At 32.2% G+C, this 23,929-nt stretch overlaps 1 protein-coding gene across 2 annotated transcripts in view; it reads left to right on the forward strand.

The window, feature by feature from the left end:
- Positions 1-5,211: 5,211 nt before the first annotated feature.
- The window catches only part of LOC119080656 (ecdysone-induced protein 74EF), a 140,546-nt gene continuing 121,828 nt past the window's right edge, over positions 5,212-23,929 (forward strand). Inside the window, exon 1 of one of the 2 annotated variants that reach the window (XM_037189073.1) lies at positions 5,212-5,827. The gene's annotated coding sequence lies outside the window, so the exon portion shown is untranslated. The remainder of the gene's footprint in view (positions 5,828-23,929) is intronic. The other variant, XM_037189074.1, reaches the window with a different exon arrangement.

Consider the following 23,929-nt stretch of genomic DNA (forward strand, 5'->3'; position numbering starts at 1 on the left):
TTGTATAAAGAGTGGAGAAAGAGGAGAAGGTATAAATCCGAATATGCTATATATATATTGACTATAACGTCGGGTAAAGCTTATTAATGCAGAAGTTCAATAAACTTTTGAAGAAAAAGAAATTTTAATGTTTTGAGATTCGACCACTATTTTTGGTGTCACTTTTTTTGTTTTGCATTTGTTTTCAATAAGAAATTGCGTGTCTATTACGGAAGTGGATCGTTATTACGTTTTCTAGAAGCAAAAGGCATATACTTTAACTGGAGCTGTCGATTTATCGATAGAATAAAATGTACTTGTGTTATGCGGAATACATTTTTTGAGTGATTTTATCAAGTTTAGAAACGTTAAACTGGAAATCATCAGATGCAGTGAGAGGTAATAGCCTTCGCTCATTCCAGAAGTAATAATTAGCCAAAAAGTCCTTATGGAAGATCTAATGTTTGACGGTGTACAATACTGTCCATGTCCAGTACACGAACTGAGAAAAATGACTCTCGTCTAACAATAGCGTGGTGCGGTATTTCTTTGTTGGTATTGGTATTTGTATTCAAAAAAGGTATAGGTGAAAAACTTTTACATCAGTGGAAATTTTACTTTTATTTTGTAATTTTATGAAACCGTGCAATGTTATGCCAATTTTATGTTTTATGTGCTCGGAACATAGGTTGTTTTGATGTTTAAATGTATGTTCGGCTTACAGGAAAAAGAAACACTAATTATTGTTTTTAATCATGAAAAATGGAATGAGTTGAGGTGTATTTTTATTTGCAGTTTATACACCAACTCAAGCAGTAGTTTGAAAATTGAAAAAATAAAATTACTCCTCTCGTGTGAACATTAATCATTTACATAACAAGGGATAAAAATCCAAAGAGTCGAACTTTGTCGATCGAAGACGAAGCCGAGGTGATTAAACACACCAATTCGTAAATTTATATTTTTATGTCTAGTAATAGTATAGTTACGTCCTTGGTTGAAACTTTTTACTTTGCCAAGTGGGAGGGCTTTAACAATTACCCAAGTTATTTTACTCACCACACCTCAGAGTTTTAAAGCATATCGAAGTAATTACTTATCTTCCGGGGATGCAGCAAGTAAAAATATTATCAATGACGTGGTACCGAAAGAATTGCTTCTTGAATTATCTAAGATTTTTTCTTTATTATTTATGTTAGTACAAAAATTGTAACAAGGACGGTCGGTTTTTACTGATTTTGACATATTGCGTTAGATAGGTATTGGTAGCCTGACTATGAAATACGCATCGATTGGCCCAATTGTTTCTGTATTCGTCTCCAGCCGCTTCAAGTAATCCATTGAAAAATAATCTACTCGGGCAGTTGTTGCAGTCATTTTTATATAAACTATCATCAGTGAAAATTCTAAATTTTTACAACCCTTGCTTAAGTATACCGTAACGGATAATCAGTGTTTTTTGGGCGTGGGGTAATTTGGCACACGGTGGTAAAACAACACATTTTTCAACTATGTAAAAGGTGAAGTCGCACACGATTTTTCAATACCAAAATTTTGCGTATGCCAATTCACCTTTTACGTAGTTTAAAAGTGCGTTCTTTTGGCACCGTGTGCCAGATTCCCCAATACCGTTTTTTGATCTCCGAAAGGTAAAGTATTGGAGTGAAACCCCTCAAGCGTTACATAATTTCTGAATAGGCCCAACAGTGAAATTGAAATTAAGACAAAATAATTGTTACGTAAACTTCGACTTCTACTCATTACATTTTACAAAATTTCCCGATAGATGAAAGTTATTTTAAACAACAATTTTTTTGACGCAGACATTGGCTGAAGTAAATCGTGAAAATGTATCACCTATGACTTATTATCGTGACGAGTGTTTTCCAGACCATATTCCTTTACAATACTCCTGTATCACGATATAATCATTAACGAGATTAAGTACTTGCTATTTTTTGAAATATCACATAGTCGTTGAAATCTACTACTTCAAACATTATATGACACATGGGCGATAATTAGACAATTATTATAATTTTCTTATTATGGGTACGGGTAACAACGTCGAAAGTTTTAATCACTTGAACCTTTTCTACAATCCACTTCGCTGAAAGCTACAGGTGATAAAGAGAAAAAAAATTCTCCCACAATAGTTTTCAAGCTCTTAGATTAGATTTCGTAGGCAGGCATTATAGTATTTGTGATCGTCCTGAGCTTTGTGTATGAATCCTCAGCCCGTTGCCAAATCGTAACGTAAAAAAAGCCAGGATTCAATTATGTTGAATTAACTTCTAACAGGGACTATTTTGAGGAAAACGTTTTCCCATTTTTTCCCGAATTTTCCTAAATTTTCCCACTTTTCTTTAAATTTTTCCCAATTTTCCCGAAAATGGTTTTTGGAAAAATATGGGAAAATTGGGAAAACGTAGGGAAAATTTAGGAAAAATCAGAAAAAGATGGGAAAACGTTTTCTTCAAAATAATCCCTGACTTCTAATGATGTGTCTGAGTTATTCTTAGAAGTATTATATAACTGAAAAATGTTACAATTACAGTACAAGAAGCTATTAATTACTTAACTATCCCTTCGAGGCAACCAAAATTGATCAACAATTTTCCACCCATAAGTCCACACCTTGCAATTAATATGATTGTTTAAAAAAAAACTTGGTCGTCGCGTCGATCGCAAAACAAAAAAATCTTACACATTTGAAAAGCGGTCTAAACGATCATGCTGATATAATTTATTAACTAATTGTCTGTTTTTAATATATATAGCAAAGTTAATAATTTCGTGTATCTTATTATTGAAATTCAATAAAAAAATAACAAATTTTTGGCCAACCTTGGTATACACACCAGTTTATTCTCCAAATAATGGATTTCGAACCTTGAAGTGTCGGGGTATTACATGTGTATGTGATACTCATGAAAAATGAATGTCAAATTATTAAAAAGTGTGTGTTTTACGAGACAAAATATACTTTGCGTATGATTATATTTAAAAATATATAGTACGATATTCGTGAATCGTGAATATATATTTGTACACGGTCTTGAACCTATGGGTATGGACTCTTTGGATGTACTTCAAAATAATAACATGTATTAAAAGTTATATAATAAATATATTAAGATCGAGTTTCAATGATATGAACGAAGTAAAAGCAATATGTAGTTTTTTAAAATCGGTTCGGTATTCTGCGTTACCCAAGTATTCACACAATTGTCAAGGCTTTAAAGTCAAAGCATTTAATCCAATAACATTACATTTAAATGATCGATTACATTGAATTTAGATGATGTGAACGAGAACCATCCATTTCATTAAGTTCATAATAAAACCTTTACATGCCTTTTTTTCCTAGAGTTAAAAGTGGCTAGGGAAAACATCTAGGGAAAGTAAGAAAATGGGCTTAGTTTCAAAAGTATGTAAAATTCATTATAAAAACTCGAGATAAAAAAGGAACATTTTACGTTTTTATGAGATTACTGCCTCGGCTTCGCCTCGGATCAACAAACTTCACACGAAAACTCGACCTTTCAATTTTTGATCTGTTGTAATATAATTAACTAATGTTTGTACGTATCGCAGGCTGTGGCATATAGAGTGTTAGAAGAGCGGAAAAGGAGAGAAATAGCAAAATATTCAACTGCTCTTGATGGGTGATATGTCATGAATTTGTATGTAAAAGTCTTGTTATAATGACTAGGAACAAACCAGAGTTAAATTAACTGAGTTCGCTTTAAACACTCTATCAATTCAAGCATGAGTGGTACTCTAAATAGGGTACTGAAACTTAACAGTGTGTGATACAACTGTACAACACTGTAAAAAGAAACATTATACAAAATAGTAATCTATTTGGCAGTTTTCGGTTCGACTATGATCACTTTTGCTGGAAGTGCGTTGACTCTATACCTAAAATAACAACCAAAATCACTCAAAATGCTGTTCGTTAGGAAGAAATGCCTTTTCCACTGTATTTGGGTTCCGTTTTTTGCATGATCCACAAAGACCAGAATTATCTAGAGATAAATACAACGTCCCTGCAATCATACTGCGATATTGGCATGTTACTACTCTACTCAGATCTGATATTTTTCCTTACGATGTTGCATGTTAACAATACGACGAGGTCAAAATGCGGATTCTACATCATTCGATTCCTATTAAACATCAAGGTTTCTTACAGTTTATTTTCATCTCTCACCAGCCAACTGGCTTTATACTATTGCTAAAAACCAATTTCAGAAACGGCAAAAATATGTCAATGTTTCTTTTCAAATGCGAATGACCGCCTAAAATTGGTCTTCTTGGAAGAACGAAAATAAGTTTCACTCATCTGAGGTAAAGTCAGAATAATATAAAATTTGGTAGAACCCTTTTTTTGTTATGTTTATGCGCTACAATAAAAAAAATGTCTAAAGTCTAACCGATAATTGACCCTTTCAATAGAAAAGGAATGTTTGCAAAACGCATAAACAAACCATAAATTTTATTTGGTGATTTTTTTCTTCTTTAAAAGTAGCTAGCACTCTTTTTAAACTTCCCAATGATAGTTTATGTAAGTCGTATAGTCGTATTTGAAAAGATAAAAACGATCAACTTAATTAAAATTTTGTTTTTTGTTTCTATCTTACCAACAACAGAATTAATAGTTGGTCGAAATAGCAACGCACTTCGGCCTTGTCGATAGACTTACAAAAAATTTGTGAACATGATTAACATCTTTTTTGTCAATAAATTTAAAGATAGCTTTGCAAAACGTATTACAAGCGGTTAGCACAACACTAATTATTATCGAATCTTGTACTTCTTTTCATCGAAGAATTTTAATCGGATTGAAACGAAATCTGTTACTTCATTTTATTTTAACATTTTGTTGGTCCGTTTTAGAAACTAGTAATCATCCCCAGATGAAAGAAAAATAGTCAGGAGAAGAAGTGTTTATACGTGTACCTACTCGTTGGTTTTCAAATATAATCTTTATCTGTATAACGCAAATTTCTCTCTATCTAATCATCAATTAAACCCAACCGGGAGAAATGCATAGAAATGGGAAGCATACGTGTATACAATCTCTCAAACATTCACACAAAATGTTGCATTAATACGCAGTGATAACAAAAAATCATGCAAAAGCGAATCACTTTGCGAGTATATTCTCTCTCACACACATTCTCATTTTCATTGCAAAAGCGTTCTCACGTCGAAACATTTTTCATTTCAGTAAGTCAGTGACGTTCGAATCGTTCAAACGTATTTTTTGTTCGCCGCGAGTGTTTATTTCACGTGATCGAAGGTTTTGTTTTTTATTTTCTCGGTCGTGTTTCGTTTTTATTGTTTTTATGCGTACTGCTGAATGAACGCTTTTTCGGGGATTGAACGCCGGATTGCTGGCTTCGCTGAGCCTTAGTTCAGGACTAAAGGATTGAATTGACTCCACGATGAATGGAATATACAACTGTGATCGGAAAAGAGCCAAAATTATGTGATAATTAGTGGTTCAATTTTAATTTAAAAAGAAAATTCGTCTGATTATTTTGTGAAAATTTATGAAATCTATTCTGATTTTATTACACTCTATATAAATATATATATTGTTTGGATAAAGAAACTGTTTTTGTAGAAGAAACACCATACTACAACTCTGTTCTTCATTTAACTTGAACTACCTTGATATACTTCCACAAGGTGTGATAAATTCATATAAACTTATATGAAGTGCTGTTGAATTGTGAGGTGATAGAACTAAAAATTTATTATTGTTTCACGCATTTTTGGATTAATTTTCGTCGCAATTATTGGATAATTCTTTTTATAGAAACACTCTGTAAAAGTGGTAAGTTTATAACTTAGACAACTACTTATTAATGACAGCGTCGAATGTAACGACAACATTGTGTAATTGTTTGGTAATAAGCATGACTATCTGCGATTTAAATTTAATGACAAACCGAAATAGACCGAATATGTAGCGGGTAGACTTTGTGACCATCTGAAACAAATTCAGCTTATTCATCAATCTAAAGATTTTTGTAAAAAGAATTTCCTTTGATTTTATTAGAATTAAAATAGAAAATTGTGAAATATAAAAACTTATTAGGGAGATGTCATTCATTAAACTGTTACAGACTTCCATTTATCAAAGTATGTATTTGTAATCGGTTGATTTCCAATCTTGTACTTCAATTTTTTTAACACGTATTTTACTGTATAACGGACCACATTACCCAGAGCTTGCCATTTTTTTTGTCGTTGTTATCGATGAATAACCGTATGTGACAGATTCAAAAAATTAGTTAAATTTCAATAATCAAACGTATTGTAGTAAAGTGACGTGCGCATACGTGTCGGTAGATCATACGTTGCATATTTGTATTCTAATTATTCCTTTTAACGGTGTCTATAAAGTGCAACATGATACCAAAGTAATAACGACCTTGCCTTGATTTTTGATGAAAACTTCGTAGCCTGTTGATTCAAACGTTTTTTTTCGGTCGCTCTGACTCAAGGCAATTTACAAATTCCGTCAACCCATCTCGTCCTGGAGTCGACTATATACAGTGAAGGGCAGAGGTGGATTAAGTCATATCCAATTCGGTACTACGCACAGGGTGGTAGAAAATAGTGGTGCTGACAAGAACATCGTACAAGGATAATGTTCCTGTACTGATAAAAAAAGGTTTCGTTTAGTCGACTTCGTACTTCAGCATAAGTATCGATAAAGTTTTTAACAAAATGCTCTCGCTCCGCTCGTGAACATATAAACTTTCATTGATCTATACTGGAATCTCGTTAAGTATAGTTAAATATGGTTTGAGATAGAAAAGTGTATTGGGAATCTGTCAAGTGCATTTGTGAGATCGAGTATCTTCACTAAATAACTTACTTTTAGTTTCTATTAGGTAGCAAAGGGAGAAATTTTCAATAAAAATCCCCACCCCGTAAAAAGAGTTTTCCATCAAAAACCAAATTCCAAAACCTTATTTTAAAGCCTGTGCTGAAATTTGTGTTCTTCAGGGGCGATAAAATCATAATCCGTCCCTGGAATAATAGGAAGTCATTTACAGGCGTCTTTTATCTTAATAATACAAAGTTGACGGCTTAACATTAAACCGATTCAATCCAGATGATGCCACGAATACAATTCAGGACCTTTCGCTTGTAATAAAAAGACGATTGGCTTCAAAATGTATGATTCAGTGAAATCAATGAATTCTTTTCATTTTTGTTTCAATGCTGTGTCGTCGAACGACTATCAAGCGTAATTACCTTTCTAATATAATATGTTGCATGAATACATGTTTCAATTACCCTAATTCTTCTCAATAAAAACACAAATTGACGGTCCCGATATTTATTTACCTTTTCGACAACAATAAACTAGTCTACACATCATTAAAACCATATTTCTTTTCGATAATTAATTTAGTTATACTAAACAAAAAAAAATGCCAATATATTAATCCGTGAGTCCGTGATCGCATCAACAAGGCTAAACATATGCATGATTTTTTATTGACTTTAAATTGAATGAAAAATCACGTCATACAGTTGTATGCGTAGCCTTCAATCTACTTATTCAAGCTAAATTTGGTGAATTTTTATTGAAATAAGAAACCAATCTTTTTGTTGACCTTCATCTTTTTTTGTTAACAAAAAATATATCTTCAAACCCATCCTTTCAACTGTTAATTTTACACTTGATACAATGTACATCTAACTCTTATTTTTGCAAAGTTTTGTGTACACTTTTAGATGAAATCGAAATTTTAAATGTCTGACGTCATCGTTAGAGCTTTATCATTTCTAGTACCGCAGTGATTGATCAATGATCGAGTAGGAACAATTTTAAACGTCCTTCTATAGTACATGAGGTCAAAAATATGATTTTTTTTTAAATCTTAAAAGATTGGTTTTATGCGTCATCGTATATTCATCCAACTATGGAATCATTGAAATATGTAATATTGTGTGGAAGTTCAATGTTCAATATTCGCTAATCGCAATCCGACATGAATCTTTCATAATAAACTCGATTAAATCATTACCGACTCTACTTGACATCGAACACAATTTTTGGTAAACCCAAATATGTCCCCAGGCCTTCATCGGAGAAGCAACAGTTCAATTTGCAAAGTGTAAAGTATAAAGTTGTTTGTTCAAACAGGTTAATTTGGATATATAAATTTTAAATTGATTGAGTGCTTACAGCTTATGGTATACGTTTGTAGTCTATAGATTAGTGCATGGTCGTTGAATGTAGTCTCATTGGTAACATATTATGGCATCGTAAATCTCCACTTCAAATTTGTTTTATCATAACATCTAAGTTGTGAAGAAATATCTAGCAAGAATAATCTTCGTTTCATTCTATAAAAAGTTTTGCACATCTTCTTGTTTGCTCAAAATCAATAGCTTCGTCAAATAAATTTTTGAAATATATTATAAGCAGCACCGAAAAGGTCAAGAGTTATTTATCTTATATGGCAAAACTATATGGTACGTCGTACACTTGTATGATAAATAAACATCTGTCTCTAAGTAGCAACAAATGTTAAATAATTTTTCGCGCTACAGATATCCATATGCACACGTAATGTGAATCTATTCCTCACATTATTAAGTTCATCGTCTTGCTGAAAAGTATGCGCAATGCTCGTAAAACATCGGCGCATAAAATATTGTTACTCAACTATGGACGCAACTGGATGGATATTGTATAGAAATATGTATCGCATTTTGTCAGATATTAGTTGATATTGAGTAGACTATTTTATAACTTAGAAACTAATATTTGTAGTGACATCTAAAATTTAGAGAAAAAAAATCGAATTAAAATGAATATTTGTATATACCGTTACAATCGTATCAGCTCCTGTTAAAAAACCTTTACGTGCTTCTGGTCGGTAAATGCAATTTTTTGAGTACATTTTTCGCATTTACCGACCAGAAGCACGTAAAGCACTGTACGTACGAGGTTCCAAATTTTTATTTTGACGAGTGGGTACGTTATGGCCCGACCCGAAGGGGAACCTCGGACGTAATGTACTAATAAAAACTTCCTAAAATAAGTCAAAATTGGTAATAAAAAGACAAAGATTCAAAACATTATGGTAGATTACGTCCTTGCTTGGATATTTTTGTTTTGACGAATGGAAAGCTTCTACCTGTAGCACGCGCCGATTATTTTTCTTACAACACCGTACGTATGATTCATTGCCTGTAATCTAAATACAGATCTCCTAAACATTATTGATATACATGGCAAATAAAGTTATGGATGTGTGGCCGTATTTTTTAGATGTAAAACGATGCCAGTTAGAGTTACTAGTTCGCGACTGAGGAATGATCTTTTACTAAAGACATAGGTGAGCATTTCACAACCGTGTATCATAATAGTTTGTTTTAGAACCAGAAATTCAGATACAGCCTAGATCGAAAAATCTGATTATCAAACTGGAGACAGGATTATGATTTCAAAAGTGCTCTTCAACTTGAATTGCACTTAAAAGTGTTGCAATGATGTATACGATTAATTTTAACATACACTATGTTATGTGAGAGAAGTCTAAGCAAAGCTTATTTTTCGTCTTCGTTATCGATAACAGACTAGCTGTTTCTAAAGCAATTTCAACTGTACAGGTAGAACCTTGAAAACGTATTTGATAAAAGAAAATATTAAAATGTGAACTGTAAGAAACAGATCGTATTTACGTGTAGAAGAAAACGTCATATGGATTTATCCTAATGTATACACAGGTATGTTGAACATACATATATATAGCCAAGTTTGTTCTGCTTCTTCATCTTTGAACTGAGCCTATATACATGTGGAATTGTCAATAAATTGTTGATACAACTGTACGAAATCCATATTAGCTAAATTAATTCATACGAAAATAATTTACTATTTCTAGCCTATTCAAAAAACTATTGTTAGATTATTTGCCAGCCTTCATATTCAATAACACATACAAAATGTTTCTCAAGTACACGAATATACAAGTATATTTCAGACGATTAGACGAAAATTATTATAAAATTTTAAGTGAGTGTGTCTGATTCATTTTGCTACAATTATTAATTTTGTTTATTTAAGGCAGATTTGCGCTTAGAAAACTGGCGATTATTTACTTGTCGAACTACATTACAGCACAGTCAAGTAGAAGTTGTTTATCAGGGACGCTACTTTGAACATGATCAAATTAGTAATGCGTAAACAAAGCTCATCGAAAATTCATTTTTATTAAAATTAATTTCTTGTTAAATTGCATGTAAGACAGGGTCTTATACTAATTTCTCTTCTTTAGGCCATACTGTAGTTTTTTTTTGCCAACGTCAATGTATCGTTCATTCCTCTTTTCCTCAGGCAAAACAACGTCAAGCTAATTCCTCTTTCCTACGATACATCTCTTGCTTGCACTTAAGAGTGATGTTGCGAAAACTTGAACCAGTTTTGGGGAAAATAAAAACAAAGGTTTTTTCGATCCGGGCAAGTTAATAGCTCCCAGTGGTGCAGCTGCACCGTATGGTGGCTCTACTTCACTAGTAGTTTTTTCAAAAGCCGACAATTTTACAACATTTCAACTTTTGAAATCAAACATATTACATGAGATATTACTACAAAAAACTTTTTTTAATAACCTCTGGCACGGTTTAATTTTTGACCTGTTTACAGAAAAATTAGGAGACTTATCGCAAAAGATACATTTTATGTAGAATTCAACGATGGGTGATTGAAACGCTTCATATATCTTTCCCAGATCGCCGAAACATTGTTTTCGAGTTGGTTCAAGTTTTCGCGATATGACTCTTAAATAAATTTACGTGAGGAAGTACTTAATAATAAGCAATAAAGTATTTAAGAGTTAGATCATTTGTTTCAGGTACTCTTAGGCTGTTTCTATTTTGGATAAAATTTCTTAGTTGAAACAAACCAATAAATTTTCATTAACTTCGCGAATATCCCTATCGCTATCACTTGATCCCATTACTGTTCGGCACACATAAAATTAAGCATTTTGTCTGTCCAAGCTGTTCTTTTTCGTTTTCGTTCTGATTGATCTCTTTTTTAATATTATTCCAAATGGCAAAAGAGAGAAATGTTAACAGAAGGGGGTAAACTAAAATACTGCAAATTAGATTCAATAAAGCGATTCTCAAATAGTTTATATTTTAAAACGCTAATTATAGTGGAGGTCCAAACCGATTTTAATGTGCATTTAATGATAAAGGTGTGAAAATTGCACCATCGGTAAAGATTGAAATTCTGAGCATTTTTGGATAGGGACCCCAAAATTTCCGGCCCAGGTGCTCCCCTGACCCCCCTTCAAAGTTTTCGATGTAGAGGTAACTTTGATGAATTTCTGTGAAGCGATTTTTGAAGCCACATATGCCATATGGGGCTCAAATGAAAGCTGAAGGCCCAAAGTTTTTTTTAGTGGAAAAAAATTTCACAAATTTTCCGTTCTTTCCACAGTTTTTCCGATTTTCCGAAAAATTGAAATTTTGATTTTAAGGTTAAAATTAAAAGATTTTTAAAATTTGTTCTGAAAGTTATTTTTTTTCTTTATATTATTGTTTACTATCAGAATTCCAGACTTTTTCCCATACAAACCATATTTCGATTTTCGCACATGGAGAAACCATGTTCAATTTTCATCAAAAATTTGAACCCTTTTGCATGGCATTTTTTTTCGCCAAAATTTTTTTTTTCGATTTTTAATCTAATATTAGGTGGGTTTGCTTAGAATGATCTAAAAACAAAATAAAACCACTTTTTCGATTTAAAAAAAAATGTTTGGACCTCGAAATCTGCTAAAATACGCAATTTCCCACAGTTGGCGAACTTTGGCCAGCACTACAACACCTATAATGGACTCAGACATCAAAAGTGTACTTATATCGCAAAGCTGTGGCCCTCAGCTTTCAAATGATACCAAACACTCCACCTTTTGATAAAAAATGTAAGACCTATGATGTGAGATATGTGGTCCGACCCTATTTCAAGCAAATTTCGAAATATTTGGGAGGTAAGTGAAAAAGGCAAGACAAAGCCAATTATGACTATTTCAATGGAAGATGTAAATATCGTCAAATGATTTCCATCAAAAATGTTCCCTTCCCACTTATTTCCGTTCCTCCCAGGAGGAGCTACAACTAATTTTCAACCATTAGGTCTGGAATGGGAAAAAATTGATTCCTTTCTACATCATTATTGCGTCTGGAGCACCTCTTCCGACTAATTTACACAATTTCAATGTGGAATGGCAATTCCTTGAAAGTAACTAGGTTCAGGACTTCTCACCCAGACGGTTCACCACTCAGAATGCTTACATTTTACTAAAAATTCCTTTGAAAAGTCGTGAAATGTAAGCATTCTGAGTGGTGAACCGTCTGGGTGAGAAGTCCTGAACCTAGTTACTTTCAAGAAATTGCCATTCCACATTGAAATTGTGTAAATTAGTCGGAAGAGGTGCTCCAGACGCAATAATGATGTAGAAAGGAATCAATTTTTTCCCATTCCAGACCTAATGGTTGAAAATTAGTTGTAGCTCCTCCTGGGAGGAACGGAAATAAGTGGGAAGGGAACATTTTTGATGGAAATCATTTGACGATATTTACATCTTCCATTGAAATAGTCATAATTGGCTTTGTCTTGCCTTTTTCACTTACCTCCCAAATATTTCGAAATTTGCTTGAAATAGGGTCGGACCACATATCTCACATCATAGGTCTTACATTTTTTATCAAAAGGTGGAGTGTTTGGTATCATTTGAAAGCTGAGGGCCACAGCTTTGCGATATAAGTACACTTTTGATGTCTGAGTCCATTATAGGTGTTGTAGTGCTGGCCAAAGTTCGCCAACTGTGGGAAATTTGCGTATCTTAGCAGATTTCGAGGTCTAAACATTTTTTTTAAATCGAAAAAGTGGTTTTATTTTGTTTTTAGATCATTCTAAGCATAACCACCTAATATCAGATTAAAAATCGAAAAAAAAAAATTGGCGGAAAAAAATTGCCATGCAAAAGGGTCTGAATTTTTGATGAAAATTGAACATGGTTGCTCTATGTGCGAAAATCGAAATATGGTTTGTATGGGAAAAAGTCTGGAATTTTAATAGTAAACAATAATATCAAGAAAAAAAAATAACTTTTAGAACAAATTTTAAAAATCTTTTAACTTTAACCTTAAAATCAAAATTTCAATTTTTCGGAAAATCGGAAAAACTGTGGAAAGAACGGAAAATTTGTGAAATTTTTTTCCACTAAAAAAATTTTTGGGCCTTCAGCTTTCATTTGAGCCCCATATGGCATATGTGGCTTCAAAAATCGCTTCACAGAAATTCATCAAAGTTACCTCTACATCGAAAACTTTGAAGGGGGGTCAGGGGAGCACCTGGGCCGGAAATTTTGGGGTCCCTATCCACAAATGCTCATAATTTCAATCTTTACCGATGGTGCAATTTTCACACCTTTATCATCAAATGCACATTAAAATGACCTTTTGTATGAAGATGGACCTCCACTATTAGCATTTTTCAATATTCTATTTTAGTATTAATGAAGTATCATCAACTCAATTAAAGAATTTGCAGTAGACTAATATCTCTCTTTCTATCTAAAACGACCGATTCAACGTTGAAGTGACATTCCCGATAAACTAAACTTGAAAAAAACTTTTATGAGTCACATTTTGCCGAATTTAGTTCGAATAGTTTATAGTCACTTTGAATAGAACTTTGAAATACATCTTTGTAAATAGAAGGCACATAACATTTCCATTTTCTTAAAATTTGCAAAGAGGGTGGTCCGACTTGAATGTAATTTTATGGGTCACGAAACTTAGTGTATCTTATCCTCCCGGAGTAATTATTTAATTCAAATTAAATTTCGATTTTTATTTGGACACCAATTGAAAAAATTTTACTTTCGTTCGAAAAAGAATATTCAACGAAAATAAGTTGGCAATTTCTTTGAATCTATTTGAATGAAATTCAACTCATTTCTTTGAAGAGCGAACACTCTTCGCCTGTGTATGGACAAAACGTATTATCTTGTTTGGTTAGTAGCAAATACATTGTTTACATTTGCCGGAAAGTAAATGAAAATTTTGTATTTGCGAAATATATATGTCAAACCAAACAATATCAAAATTAACTTTACACATCTTTAATGTAACCCAATTTAGTTGTATTTAATTCAAAACTTGAGCCCGAAAATATCAGCAAAGTTCAATTCGTGACCTCTAGCGTAATGAAATGAATATGTACATCGAGTGCTACTATACTGTGACTGACGAAAAAGTTTTTATGTCATGGTCACAATTTGCCAATTTTTTTTTTTGAGTTACTAAATTTCGTTTGTGTACTTTTAAGTATATGTACTACGGATAACTTGATATACCCGAAAGTATGTTATTCAAATTTTAGCCGATATACGATAAGATTGGAATGTATAATATATTTTCATTTGTTTGTTGCGGACGATTTTTTTTTGGATTATATTAAACCGGGAGATAAAAAAATCAAAAAGGGAAATATTTTTGGAGATAAAAAATTCACAGTTGGAGATATGAAATTCATAAAAGGAGTTAAAAACAATTAATATAGGAGATATAAAAATCAAATTTCGAGATAGAAAATACAATCTTGGAGATAATAATTTCGTTTTGGAGATAAATATTAAAATTTTGGAAATAATTAAAATAGTAAAAGAGATAAATTAATTGAAAATGAAGTTAAAAAACATAAAAGAGGAGATAAATAAATATTAAAATGGAAATATTTAATTTAAAAAGGGAGATACCGAAATTAATAAAATGGAGATAAAATAAATTCAAAGTGGAGATATAAAATTCAAAAAATGGAGATAAAAAAATTAGAAATGGAAGTAAAAATCGAAGATAAAAAATTCGAAATTGCAGATAAATATTTAACGCGTTTACAATTGTGGAGCGGTTTGACAGATGGAAAGTTGGTTTCTTCGGCAAAGTTGTTGTCTGAAAGTGACCACACCACAGTGTACGCTTCTATGTAATAGTGACCACCCCCTCGATTTTTTTAACTTTTTGTGTGAAGCAGATGGAAAGTTGGTCTCTTCGGCAAAGTTGTTCGGTATTGAAACAGTGGTTGTGGTGTGGGGTGTAGAAGGGTACGGGTTTCACCAAATTGATGGTTTTCAACAAAGGGAAATGGAAAAATGTGTACGTGAAACGGAAAAATGTCTACGGGGAACGAGGTGTTTTTCGATAATAGGTGTTTAACACGCCGAGCGATCCGGCCCATTGCCCCGGAGCGAAGCGGAGGGCCGCAATGCGAGCCGGGCGCCGGAACGGTGTCGGTAACTTAGGTGTTAATTTTTTTTCTCTCGCTTCGTCTAATAATTTTTCCGGGCGGAAATGTGCTGAAATTACTGCATAAAGCAAAGTCAGCTTTTAGTGACCATTCCCTCGAGCAGATGCAGAGTTAGTTTCTTCGGCAAAGAATTATTCTGTATTGAAAGAGTGGTTGTGTGGAAGGGACCAAAGTGTAAGCTATTGAGCTATTGTGTGTTACTGACCACCCCCTCGATTTTCGTATATCTCTTTTAAGCAAATGTAGAGTTGCTTTCGAACAGGTGTTTCTCAATAACAGGTGTCTGCCCGGTCTAGCTTGCTAGGATGCGACGTGGCACGAAGTGCCACGGGATGCAGACTAGTTATTGAAGAGTTGTAAGGTTGCAACTTCATTTCAGCTGCGGTCTGTTTTCTAGTTTTCGAACTCAAGGAAGATAAAATAGTTACAAATGTGAGTCGTTGTTCAAAATCCAGATACAAACCCTTGTGAATGGGTTAACACAATTCACCTTAATATCCATCTTAAGATATATAGTTCCACTGTTCTAACTCAAGTAAACAACTTGAAGCGCTTGATTTTTCGATTTACCACTCATGTGTGCTAGATTCGTCTCTAATGATAACGATCTTCAACTTTTTTTTACAAAAACGAAAAAAGAAAAAAAAGTAAGATTTTGCGGTGAGGGTCAAACTTTAAAAGTTTAGGCTTTTTATAAAGTCGAACAACTATTACTAAAACCAATACTTTAAGGTATAGATTCTTAGAAATTTTATATTGTATCAATACAGTTAGAGACAATGCAATTTCAGGATGAATTTGCTTCAGCTGTTTTTAAGCTAATCCAAATATAAAAACAAAACTGTTTATAGGTTTCTTTCATCGTACAGTAAAAACCCAATGAAAGTATACTCAATAGGTGGGTAAATCCACGTATTTTGTGACAGTGATTTTTCTCTTTCACTCTCACAACATCACCACTGTATTGTAGCGATAGCGCTCTACAATATCCATTTTCACATTTGGTAACATGACTTACGGTGTGTTTTTTCGCATCTTCTTTGGTGCATATTCGTACATTGAAAAGAGACAAAATTCTGTTTTGGTAACATGACTTACGCTGGAATTTCCCAGGTATGGTCTAATGTCAAAATTTCTATGGAGTGTAGGAAATAGCAATTTCATATAAACAAACTCACCTTTCAATGATTTTAATTGAGAGGTGAATTTTTTAGATAAAATCGCTATTTCCTCCGGATTGTATGGACATTGGAAAGACTGACTCGAAGGAGTGACGAGAGCAATTTCCTCAATCTATTTTACATCATGAAAACTAAAAAGGTGTTTCATAAAAAGAGGCCCTAGAAACCAAAATGGTCCAGGGCGCTGAATATGCTGGATGCGGCACTGTGCCTGCCACTACAATTTTGCACAATTAGAGCGCTTGCTATGAAAACTGACTCAAGTTTCAAAAATTTGTATGCACATTACATGACGTAATAAAATTCAAAAATTGAGATAATTTTCACTAAATTTTGGAATTAAAAAAATTAATTTTGGAAATAAATAAAATAAAAAAGATGATAAAAAACTAAATTCTGAAAATGAAAAATTTAGTTTTGGAGATAAATGAATATATTTTACAGATAAAAAATTTAATTTTGAAGATAAATATATATTAAAATGAAAATTTTAAATTAAAAATTGGAGATAACGATATTACAAAAATGGAGATAAAAAAAATTAAAATGAAGATATTAAATTCAAAAAAGGAGACGGTATGACTCCAAATTTAATTTTATTATCTCCTGTTTTTAATTATTTATCTGCAATTTCAAATATTTTATCTTCGACTTTTAATTTTATACCTCCATTTCTGTTTTTTATATCTCCTTTTTTGATTTTTATATCTCCTTTTTTCATTTTTATATTTCCTTTTTTGATTTTTATATCTCCCGTTTATTACTATCCTTTTTTTTTTCAATTTGTAAAACGTGCTAATAGGGGGAAAATCTATTGGATTTCTAAGCATTTTGCAGTATCCAATTTTATGAAACTTCGGTGGTTCAATAACTGACGCATTTCGAAGTATTATTGCCCAATTCTGTATTATATGCTGAACTGAACAAGCGTTAACCGTATTTATTCGTAGACATTTTTTAGCAATTTTGAATGGTATTCGTACCTTACATATTAGGGCTGGAAAATTATAAGTTGACTCTCCATATACTTTGTATGGCACGATGGATCTGAACGAACTTTAAATAAACAACTAAACTTCCATCCGTTTTTTCATAAGTGAATTGGAAGAGGGAAGTACTCATTCAAGCCAAGAACTTCTAGCGACTTGTTTCTGAGAAGTAGCAATAGCCTTAGCCAGACTTAAGGCTTACATTGGAATTGGTATGTAGAGTGACAAATTCTAAGATTTACAGTGTAAAAATTATCGCTCTCGATCACTTCTTCATGCCGCAATAGCAACTGAAAGTCAAAATTTTACAATTTTCAAAAGCTGATATCTTCTTTACGAATACACCAAAGCCTCTAAATCCCAAACTAGTTTAGTGAACCCTTTCGAATAACACAAAATCATAATTTTTACTGATAGCCTGGGGTCTCAGTTTTACAAAGATACCAAATACACCTAGTTTGAATCTCAACTCAACAAGAAGTATTGATGAAAGATTTTTACATCGAGGTTGCTTTACTCGCTAATCTATAGCTATAGAAAACGAAATTAACGAATATCGCAATATCCCCATTACCATAAAATCTATTACTTCTTATGTTTTATGTATGGACTAGCGTATACCAAATCTTGTACAGCTTCAGTTGTCCCATTTTTGCAGTAGTTATCGATAACAGATGACAGCTGTTGTTGAAAGGTTGGCAACGATCTGCAATGCGTTGTTCATTTTTGACCACCTTTAAATCTTCTCAAACTCAGCAAAATGTAGAATCATTACTAATCAATCGCTTGTATTATTCTGCATTATATTCTTCCATCTTCTATATGAAGACGTCCCGCATGCATCCATTTTTTTAAAACTATGCTGTGTCTTTGCCTTACTCATCTTTTCTTATTATTTTTTTTAATTGGTTACGCATGTAATGTTACTATTGTTTTCTAACCACGCTGTACATGAAGGCTATTTTATGTATAGGAAGTAGAGAAAACATTAACTATGTATACCTCACAATTTTATGCAACCTTGATCCTTGTACGCAACAATAGTATTTTAAAAATGAAAAGACACGTTTTAGTGTAATTCACACTAAATCTCTACTTTTCATCTTTTTATCACTAGTTATGTAATGGATTTTACATGCTGAGGGCGTCGAAAGAAGTGCTTGAAACATGAAAAGTACGGTTTTCGACGCATGTAGCATGTAAAATCCTTTACTTTACTTATAGGCGCTTGAACACTATCTACATACAATGAAACTACACCATTTACATCAGCTCATTTCAAGTTTTCGACGCTAGTTTTTGTTCCTCACATTTCGAGTAGAGATTACTTCTGATGTTTCCCATCTCCTCTCCTTACCGTAAGTAGCTATAGGTAGCATCGGGGATTGTTTATGCCTTTGAATGCCAATTGTTTGTTGTGCTAAAATCTACCGAAGAATTTTCATTGCCAAAAAAACTACTTTGTATCGATAAGTAGTTTGTAAACTACTCTTTCCTATCAAATACTCGTCGGCGATATACATACGAAAAACCGAACAACTAATTTTCGTTTTCTTTTAAATACCATGTCATTTACGAGCATCGCTGAGCAGAAATATTTTGGTAAGAATACTGGTGTTACTCAATGGCATTATTATTTAACTCATTTTATGCATAAAATTTGTTTTATTTTGTTTGAAAACATTTACAAAAATAAACTTAATTTTATAAACGAACTATAAAGACGGAACAGTATGAATGTTGCGTTTGAATGACTTTAATAGTAAAACCAAACGAAGAAAAAAAAATTAAATAAAAATGGTGAATTATAAAAAGCCAAACAACTTTCTTCTCACCATGAATTTTGCTGTCGAATTTTTATAATATACAAAGTTTTGAAAAGAGAAACTGTTTTCAATATTAATTAATTAATTAATTTTTTCTTACATTAAATATTTAATTTTTTTTATTTTATTTTAGTTTACGGAATGAATGAAATGAATGCGTTCGCGCGTTTATGTATATACGTAGCTAATGCGCCGGATAAACGAAATGAAAAGTGTAAATTATTTGTGTTTAACAATATGTAATGCATTAAATCACATTAAAATACCTCCTCTCTATGTATACTGTAGTGTTTAATGTAGTCAATTTTTTTTTATTGTAAATTTATGCACATCTGCTTAATTGATTATCTAACAATTTTATGATTTTCATCGATTAACTCATATCTGTAAAGAGCGAGTTTGTTTTGTATAAAATGCTTCTTGTAATGACATTGAATCAATTAAAAGGAATTCTAAGTTGCTTTGGAGATAATTCCATCAATTATACCTTTTTCAATGCTAATTAGTAGCGACTGTCTTGTTCTTAACTGATGAAAACTGATGAACACCGTTTCCTGAACACCCAAAAAAATATACTCAACACAGCTGAACATTTTCTTTTTTTTTATCTGGACAAGTACAAATAAAATGCATTAATATTGAGCTGAGCAGGGCATCATTCCCTTCTATATTGTACATAGTATAGCTCAATAGAGAATAGTACTGTTTAACAGTACAATAGTACTAACTCAACTACCACGAAAAATGTACTGCTATACTGTATAAATTCGGGACAGTACAATTGTTAACATAGCAGTACAATGTATATCTTAGGTGCACTTAGTGTGGTCAGTATGTAAATTGTACGTATATGTGGAACGTAATATTCAGCTGTCTTGTAAAATAGTTCTGCACCGGTAACATCTTCAAAAAACAGTTTGTCATCTGCTATCAACATCGACGAGAATAATAAAGATATGAGCTCTGGCTGGTGTCCCCTTATACAGCGACATGAATGTTAAAAATTCTGAAGTGATAGATTTTGTATCACTAGGACATATTTTACACAAAAGAAGTAACAGATTTATTGACTTTATTGTTGAAGGTTACACGGCAAACTTTCGAGCGCTCACGCACATCTGGAATAACTCCAATTGATGGTCTCAAGTATTAGTCCTTTTACTACAATAACAATAGCGATGCAACTTTCTCTTTAAAATGTTAAAACAAATTGGATGATTTGTTAGACTTCGCATTTATGATGTCAGACGATGTATGTGAAAATTAAGAAGAGATCAAAACCCTGAGTATCAAAAATCTCATATAAATTACCATTTTCCGCTTAATTACTAGATGTCAACGGTTTAACATTCTCAATGTCTTGAAAATAAACATAACATCGCTTTTTTATGGTGACCATCATTTCTTCCGGACAATGCTGCTGCCAATACTTCCGGAAACGAATTTTTATCCATATTGTGAAATAACTTATTCACTTTGATAATATGCAAATGCAATCAAAATACACATCGCTTGATGATCATTTTAATATTAATAATTTATTTAAATCAATCGTGTCAAACAAGTTTTAGCTTTTTCAGAGTTTTATGTTTTTTTTTATAATGAAAGGCGAAATATGATTTTATTCGCATCTGCTGATCGATTGAATTATTATAATGAATAATGTGAGCCTTTCAAATTTTTGTTGATATAGAATTTTAAGCTCATTTTCGTTTCTTGAATTCTATCGGTTGAGTTCTGAAATTTTGTATGGCAATGTATAAATGTCCTTGTGAGAAACATGCTTATGTTTAGATGACCACTTGTCGCTAATTAATTCTTTAAGAACATCATTTCGGAAGAAGGTTATTGCAAGCTTTCATCAAGTTATCGTGGTTGATTAATTTATGCTTTTGACCTTAGCTGTGTTTGAATAAGATTTGAAGAACTTGTGACTTATGGTTCTAAATGTATCCGTTTAGAATCGTTAGCGGCTGTTCAGTAAACAGCCGAAATCCAAGGTCCTCACGACAAATTTGACTAGATAAACGACGACAACAGATATTGGCCATAAAAATGCGGGTCTTATGTTATAATCATATCTCCACAGAGTATAAGGTAAAGGAGAACAAAAGATCTCTTGGTCATAAAAATGGGGGTCGTGCGTTAATCATATCACGTCAGAGGTAAACGTTTCGTTGACTGTGTTTCGATCACAAATTTAAATTTAGTTATTTTTATATGCAAATTTTTTGATTTCATTACGGGTATCGTAATGATGAATATTGATTTGACTTTTGAATCTAGCATGCAATTGCGTATTTTCACTCAGTTTTAACAGGAATGGATAGATATACGAAACTTACATAGTCAATTCATTGGTAATACTTCATTTAGACCGAATAGTAGGTGTACAGAGAGAGTGCTTTCTGATTTGGGAGTTGTTGTGGATTCGTTAAACAAATGAGAATCTATATTTACACGTGTCCCTAACAAAAAATTCAGAAAATAAAAATTTAGATTTTCATTTATTCAATACCTGTAACTTAAGAACTTCAATATTTCTACCGAAACATATTAAAAGGTTTATGGGAAGTATCTGAGATTTTGTACAATAAACTTAAGTTTGAAAAGAATTGTGAAATCGCAACAATATACTGCATGTAATAATACCCGAGAATAAATATTTGTGTTACGCAATTGGAATAGACGGTGGCTATCGGGCGACGATAGACAGATGCTAGTAATTATTTCGGTTTTATTAAGTGTTTAAATATGCATGCGCATTTTGAAATTATAAATTTTGCAGTTTTTATATACGTATGCATTATGTGCATATTACATTTTAATCCAGGTCGATTGAAATTGTTTAAATTTTAAATATAAACTAATTCGGCTATGAACTACTTTACTTTTAACAATTTTTTTTGTTTATATGCAAATTTAAGTACATACGTGTAACGTTCGAAAAAAAAACGTTTTTTTTTGTAGTATTTTGATCGAGTAATAATGAAATGTTACACTAAACAAAGTTTACTTTCAATTTTAAATGATTTTTTTATTTCATGCATAAATTACAAACAATTTAACGTTAAAAAAGTCTTCTATACACCTATACGAATGTGATAGGCAACAAGTTAAAGCTTAACACACTACAAAGTTTTCGTTAGAGGAATGTTAAATACTATTGTTTCATTCAAGATCAATTCGTATTCAGCCGATTAGATGCAATAAAGTGAAACGATGTAACATAACCAAACGAAAAGTCCCCAATCAAATATATATTCCGATTCCACAGATCATAAAAATAAGTGAATTGGTATTATAATTTGTGATCGTACGTTTTCAAGTAAGGTACATTACATATATCTAACTGATGGATTTATATTTTGCTGAATGTGTAGACTGTAGACAGACATCATACCTATAGAAACACTTTTATGACGATTTATTTCGTTTGTATAACCGTTGGGTTTTTGTATTGATTAATGCTTGTGTTGTAAAATGAATGAGCGTGAACACAGTGAACAACTTTAAACTATTATTAAATTTAAATGTCGTGACATTGGCATTGATCATTGCCATTTGAATTACCTTTTTAATTATATATTAAATGTAATGTGCAAACGTAACATTACACACAACCTAGAGAACGTTAGTGTATTTTATTTTATTATTTCGTATATATATTTGAAACGGTAAACAAAAAAAGTCACATAAGGCACCCATATTCATTTAAGGAAAATTTTCACAACAAAACCGGTACCGTTGACAAAGTTAGCTCAGAATTTTTTTTTATTTCTGATTCGATGTGTAAAAATGTTATTAAATTTTAATGGCTTCATATTGGTCTCGAAGTACTAGATTCGCGATTTTGAATGTGATGCGTCTTGCAGGCTTCGTTCTGAGTCGGGTTCTTGATATAGCAGGAAATGAGTCTACCCTTCAACACATTATTTGACTTTCAATTCTAAATTTCTTTTGACTAATCCTAACGTAATTGTGCAACTTCAGCAAATATTTTGTGCTTAAACTACGAAATTTTATCTTATTATAAGCTGGGTTCTCTCACTTTTTTTGATTGATTGTGACTTTCTCATTTGTAACAATTATTGCAACATTAAATTATGATAATAAATACAAATCTAGGCCTTCAAAATGCAAGTAAATGTCGATGGTAGGGTTGGAACTTGTGAAGTTTATTAAGTAGGAAAATAACTATTTCTATTGTTTGCTGCACGTTTGGTTTGAAACATATAAACACCGAAGTAAAGCGCTCAGAAAGTTTTTTTTTTACTAATTTTGATACAAGGAAAGTTGAATTGTTTGAGAAATCATATATTTATAACTAATGGACTAATTCATGAATACAAGTTTCCGCATCTACCTACACTCAAGTTTCAAAAAAAAAAAAATTCTGAGTATTTTGTAGTGGAGAAATATTTCAAGTAGAGAAAAAATATGGCAAACTGCAAATGAAAAATAAAAATAGAACTGTAGGTCACAACCACTCTGTTAACATTTACAACGCCACGACAAGCTAATGCAACTTTAGGGATTGCCAAAGCTGTAACGAAAGCATCAAACAGTTCGAGCTTGATAAGAACA

Source organism: Bradysia coprophila, unplaced genomic scaffold (assembly GCF_014529535.1).
Source record: "Bradysia coprophila strain Holo2 unplaced genomic scaffold, BU_Bcop_v1 contig_350, whole genome shotgun sequence".
Classification (NCBI taxonomy): Eukaryota; Metazoa; Arthropoda; class Insecta; order Diptera; family Sciaridae; genus Bradysia; species Bradysia coprophila.